General features: G+C 31.9%; 1 long non-coding RNA gene across 1 annotated transcript; it reads left to right on the top strand.

Annotated features, from left to right (window-relative positions):
- The first annotated feature begins 3,148 nt into the window (after nucleotides 1-3,148).
- Nucleotides 3,149-5,342, top strand: LOC134277949 (uncharacterized). The gene is made up of 3 exons (XR_009994355.1): nucleotides 3,149-3,302; nucleotides 4,184-4,282; nucleotides 5,266-5,342. It is a non-coding gene; the product is annotated as an uncharacterized LOC134277949 (long non-coding RNA).
- Nucleotides 5,343-6,876: the final 1,534 nt, after the last annotated feature.

The raw sequence follows: 6,876 nt of genomic DNA, 5'->3' as shown, positions 1-6,876 counted from the left end.
CAAAAACAACATCAATATCATTTAATTTTTTTACCAATAAGTTTCTTTCAACATTATACGTTGGGCAGTTGATAAAATAATGTTCTGTATCTTCAGTATGAAATCCACACTTTTGACATGATTGAATATCTGATAAAAAAAAATGATTTTTTAAATGTGCATTAAGATTACTAGCACTGTTTCGCAGCTGACAATGCAAGATATTTTCTTTTCTATTTCCAAAGTTAAAGTACCTACAAGGTTTATTAGTTGCACCCCAATTCTTAAGCTTTGCTTTAAAGATAGGTAATGAGGGAGAGTTTTTTACATCTTCACTAAGACTGTTCCAAAGTTTTATGGTTGAGGGAATAAAACCTTTATAGTACGACATTGTTTTACAAACTGGTATACATAAGTTATTACATCCAGACCTTAGGTTGTATGCATGTTGAACAGGAAAACATGGTTGAATCAAATCATACAAATAACAGGTGTAGAACCATTAATCATTTTAAACATCAATTGAAGTTTGTGTTTTTCTCTTCTAAGATATAATGGTTCCCACCCTAGTTCACCATACAAACAAGTTCTGGATGAATTAACTCTAAGCCCAGTAATAATTCTGGCAGCTTCTATCTGAACTTTTTCAAGCAATTCTGAACTACTTTGGGTACAATTATCCCATACAACATCAGCATATTCTAAAATTGGTCATATAAAGGCAAAATAAATTCTTATTAGTGAATTTCTATCTATACTATATTTCAGTAACCTAATTATATTCAATCTTTTACATGCCTTTTCATATATATTCAATGATTATTCCAAGAACCATCTGCTTGAAATTGTAATCCTAAATGAACATGAGTATTTGATTGTTTTATATAATCACCTCCATATCCAAACTGAATATTAGGATAACTTATGTGTTTTCTAGTAAAATCAACATTAACAGTTTTTTCACTATTAAAATCCACAGCCCAAGCTTTGGACCAATTTCTTATCTTTTCAAGATCTTGAGTAAGGGACATTGTTGGAGCATTGATATCATTGCCTATAATCGCAAACAAAGAAGTATCATCAGCAAACAGTCGAATATTACAAGATATATCTTTATATATAATATACATTTATATATAACAAAAACAAGAAGGGACCCAGTACAGACCCCTGAGGTACCCCAGCATCTATTGTTTTATATGCTGATGAAAAGCCTTCTAAATTCACTCTTTGTTGTCTTTCAGTAAGGTAGTCTTCAATCCAACCCAGTATATTACTTCTAAAACCAAAGTTTTTAAGTTTGAAAATCATTCCCTTATGCCATACCTTGTCAAAAGCTTTGGAAAGGTCACCAAAATTTATAGCGTATATCTCTGCCTCTGTCAAGTTTTGACATAATTTTATCATATATTTCAACTAACTGGTTAACAGTAGAATCTCCAGGTTGGAACCCAGATTGGTATTTGCACAATAAGTCATGTTCCTTAACTGTGGTTCTATGAGAAAACCAGGCAGAATTGTAAAATATCAATTTTTAAGGTATTTTTAAATGTCATAATTCCATTAAATATTGATAAGGTACTCATCACTGATAAAAAATCATGAGGTGAGAAAATTGATAGCTTGTTCTATTTATAGTAACAGAGCCGTCATTAAAACCAGGAAAATAAAGCATAAGAAAGGGCAAATAAAGGGGGAATTTCATTCAATTTCGATGCAGTATTAGAGCCAAAAACAATCATTTACACATAAACTACTTATTTAATATAAAAATTCAAGATTATAATTTATGTTTGATAAAAAAAAAATTCTTGTCAAACATGCAATGTTGCCATAGCAACCCGTCAAAAATGTCTCTTTTGACAGAAATATCGTTTCGGATATAAAGGTACCATAAAAATCTTCATATTAAACAGGGTTAGGACGCTTATTATTTTTAAATTCAAAATTAATTAAAAAGTTAAGTATGTTTGAATTCTCTATGCAATTGGAATTGTTTGGGTTTTGAGAAAATCTGTCGTTTTTGAGTAGTTAATCAGTATTAAATTATCAGAGAAATTTGGGTGAAAATTAACATAAACACAATAAACAAAAGACAAATGCTGCTTATTAACTGATTGTTATTTTTCATTAATGTTGATCTATAAATAGAAATAATTGTTCAAAATAAAATCAAACAATTAACAGGTTTAATTCATTAAAAATGCCTTTCATGAGACATAAACTTGAAGTTTCAGCATAGTTATCTCCCTTTACGGTACTCTCTAGGGAATGAGACACATAAGGTACATGCATGAATATGGCAGCTTCCAGGCATGGTGAAAGATTTGACTTTTCAAGGTCATGCACTTCTGTTGCATGTGGAAGACTTACAGAAAGTATATATTCATGTCGAAAAAAAAATATTGTCACACTTGGTGCATTGTCAATCTGTCCCTAAACAACATCAAGTGACAATACCCGAGGGCGTTCTCTTGCTTTACCAAAGTTACAAAAGAGTATGTAAATTTCAAAATATGTCAAACGAGTCACAGAAATAGTCTTTGTACTTACTGGTACAAGACTCTAGGCGATGTTCACACCCGTTGCACCCACCACCAGAAGGAGAAACCAGACAGAGGAGTTAATTGCCCCGTTTCCAAAGAGATATGGCTACAAGAGAGGATACTTGTACCTGTTGGTAAGTGATCTGGTGATATATAATGAACACTACAATAACATTATCTTATACATGGATACAATTTTGATTGGTCCTCAGATGATTTTTAAGAATTTCTGGTGTAATATATGAGAGAATATTGATTCAATGTAGATTTACATATAATTTACATTCCATATATATTTTGCTAAATAAAGTGGAGAGCTATGACATTCAAATTGACAAAGCTGCATAAAATAAAATTGATAGGAGAGTCTAAAGGATATCAATATGATTTTTATTATGAATCATATCACATATAGGTGTAGTACACCATCGACTCGAGTAAGTTACTAGACTACAATATGTACATTAATTAAAAAATAAATATAATTCATAAGTGTCTTCAAAGCTCATGTGTACATATTAGATCTCAAAGAATCCTATCCGCATGCACAATGATTTTCTTTTTAAGGTAGGGGTTATATTTTTTATTTAAAGAAAAATAAGTAACCTCAGGGTGCCTGTGATCCCATTCAATTAGAATGGATATCTGTTGAAATGCAAGAAAAATTTAACAGCTCTCATTAAATTGCAGGTTTATGAAGGAATCGTTCTGAAAGGCACAGAAAAACTTACTCCACTAAAGTGGATATTGAGGTTGATCATTGATGATAGGTTCAAGGTTGGTACATTGTATACATGTGATATTGCATAACCCACAAACAACACCTATTATATGAATGTCCAGGACACTAATAAAAACTCAAAGCCCCTTCCCCCCTCCATCCAATCTGAGGATTTTTCTTATTAATAAGGAAATGCATGTTGTCTGCAATATTTTAAAAAATTAAGGCTTATCATTTCTCGGAGATTAACATCTTTTAGTTTAGGATTGAAAATTTATAAAGCAATGAATAAATGATCTTGCTATATGTTTACTGCACAAGTACAACAGAAAGCACTAATAAATTTTGAAGTTGGTCTTCAATGTGCTAAATTACACAACAACAAAACTACAGATGTACCTACCAAAAAAAAATCAGAGTACATAAACAGTTTTGTAAATGATTACTTCATTTATATCAAGGAATCTGTGGAAAGTTTTTAAAAGGGGCTTCATGTAATCATATAGGCAGTTAAATTACAACCCAATTAACACATCCCATATACTCTCTTTGTCCAAAAACAAAAAAAATGGAGAAATAAAACAGCCAATCAAACTCTATTTTAAACTATACATATGAATTAGTTCCTCTTGTGAAAGTGAGGTTGAAATCCTGTAGATTTTTATAAGTTGATCTGTGTTTTACTGTATTGCTCTGAGGCCAGAATAGTGAGAATACTATTCCTAGTGATCAAATTATTTAGAAATAAAATCCCACTCGTGTATAAAAAGAGAAAATAAATTAAAATATAAATACAATATATAAAATGATAAATATTCATTAAAGTATAAGAAGCTAGAGTAAGGGCTATAATTTTGAAAATAGATTACTTTTGTCTGCATTACTGACTATCACATTGTCATGTAAATGATGTAAATCATATTTTTTGTTATTTCAGCTGAATTTTTTAAGCTTGGTACTGAGGATATTGAAGAGAAAATAGAATGTGACAATGAACAGTGTCCAGCTGTTTCTCAACACACCTCAGGGGTGGAAGGTACATATCTAGTTTATTTATTTTTACAAATTTGGTTTACTATAAGGTAAACTGTTGCTATCTGTATTCATCCATTGCTCTGCACCATATGTTGGTGCTCTGCACCATATGTTGGTCATGTACTTTTGAATATTTTAAGCTTAATTTCTCTATGTAATGACTAAATTAAAATTCAAACTAATAAAATATCTGTTGGTAAATTAATTAGGACGGAAAAAGAAGTTAATGACACTTTGTCTTTTCATATCTGACATGAGATATTTTCATCCTTTTGTAGAAGCACAAATTTTAGTAGGGATAAAATTTCATTGATTTGTCACCTAAAAAAAGTTTCCAGGCATTAAATTTTGTTGTTTCCAAAGTAAAACTCAGTAGTACTGGTACCTATAACAACAAAATAAATGAAAATGAATATCCAATGATTATTTCTGCATTTACAGTTTATTGAAAATTCAAGACATTTTTGAAAATCCCTATGAAGTTCCAATTAAAAATAAAAACCTTTATTTCACCAAAACCCATTATGAGATTGAGAGCATATATTTTTATTAGAGTGGGGGTATTACTACTGAACATTGACACACAGACTTCTTTTTTATGCACCCAGATCGGTAGATCTGAGGTGTATATTGTTTTTGTCCTGTCTGTTTGTCTGTTTATCTGTCTGTCTGTTGTCAACTTTAACCTTCACCATAACTTTTGAACCATGGGAGATAGAGACTTCATATTTGGCATGCTTACTTAATTAAGTTCTTTCAAATGACACCAAGGTCAATGACCTTGTGACCTTGACTGTGACATCTGCAAAAACATTTTTTTTTAATTTTCTTGTTTCTGTGTTAAATGGTTAAAGGAATAAGTCAATGAAATTTGACAGCTATAGTCATAGTGTCCTGATTATAGTGAGTATAGTGATTATAGTCAGAATTATGTCGTCTTCAACATTTACAATATCTCTTATCAAAACTTATTAAATTTTTCAGAGCAATCCAGTCAGAATACAGAGTTTTGTCTGAGTCAGTCATCCTAAGGAACTGTATGTGACTACTGGAGACGACCCTCATATTATCGAGAAAAGCTAAACAAGTGTATGAAACTGTCTGATGGTAAATTCACGTCCTTACGCTTCACCCTGAATACATCATTAGATGAGGTACAGCAGTCTATAAAAGACTATGTGACACAGAAAGCCAATGAAGTTATTCAGTGTGCCTTTGAATGCATTGCACCTTGCAAGAAAATGCTTTAATGCACTTGTTACATAAAAAATATTACATGCTGGAGGAAAAAAGATAGAAACTCATGCATTTACAGAAGCCTTAATAAAAGCATACGATCAGGATCATCAGGTTGATGGGCATCAGAGTCAAGTACAGATTCTATCATTTTTTGTGAACAACTTTTCCAAAACTGAACTTTGTAAAATGTCGCATGGTTTAACAAAGTACAAAATAGATTGTGCAAGAAAATATGCATCAACTAATATTGTCCTGGCTACTTTTTTCATCCTTTGTTAAAACAAAACAGCTAGTGGAGCTACAGTCTCCTCAGAGACTACTGGTCTATCCACATGTACAGAAGTATTTTTACCAAAATGTTCAAATGAGATAGAGTTTCAATCATATCACTCAAATTGTCAAGTTTTCCCCTCAGGTCTTGATTGGAACATGTCGAATTATTTGAATCTATTCTAGGTCTTTTTTTCTCAATTTGGTTTTTATTCAGATTTTTATTTCCTCCCATCATTTAGATTTTAATACATGAATGAATGAATGAACTAGTACTGTAACACTTGGCTGAGTACAAATGGCGATGAAAACAGTTCACTGATGGTAAAGGGTTGTAAATTAAATGTCCCTAAATACACATTCACCAAGCACTAATTTATCATTTTTTTTAAATCGTCATACTCACTACCACCATGTCACTTCATACTATTTTGCTGCATCTATCACAGAAACTTTATCACATAGTTTTTTCTCTCAATTCGGGGGAGCAGAAAAACACATAGGAGCTTGGTTACAGGATGCTATATTTTGTGTATTATGTGTTTTTCTAGGTGTGTCTGAATACCCTCATTAAAATAAAAATAAAAATTTGTGAAATTAGCATGTTTTAGCATGTTTTAAAAATGTCATATTTACTGTATATATAAAAGGAGTAAAGGAGCGCCACTCGCCATCTTGAAATTCAGGGGGTACCTCGGTTCACACTTGATTTTAATCAATTTCTACATCTTTCCTACTGCAGTCGGACGAGATCTAGCTTTGAAAATGATTGATTAACATCTTTCAAACGTCTGCCGATGTGGACTTGCTGTATAAAACATGCAGTAAACACAAAACGTCCTCTATACCATGTACAGACATCGAAAGAAATGCAAGTGCTGATTTCTAACGATGAAAAATGTAGAGGTGTCCCGGAATTACACGGAAAATCTAGAGAAAACAAGTTTGGCGCGATTTCTGACCTCTCTAGATTTTCCGTGTATTTCCGGGACGCCTCTACATTTTACATAGTCCAAATCGCCACTTCCGTTGCTTTCGATAAACAGGTGCAAGAATCGAGGACGTTTCGGTTCACTGCTTGTTTAA

Source organism: Saccostrea cucullata, unplaced genomic scaffold (genome assembly GCF_032062105.1).
Source record: "Saccostrea cucullata isolate Sc308-1 unplaced genomic scaffold, CSIRO_AGI_Scuc_v1 ctg6857, whole genome shotgun sequence".
In the NCBI taxonomy this organism is placed as follows: domain Eukaryota; kingdom Metazoa; phylum Mollusca; class Bivalvia; order Ostreida; family Ostreidae; genus Saccostrea; species Saccostrea cuccullata.
The sequence above is the reverse complement of the archived record's forward strand: the minus strand, read 5'-3'. Positions and strand labels throughout refer to the sequence as shown.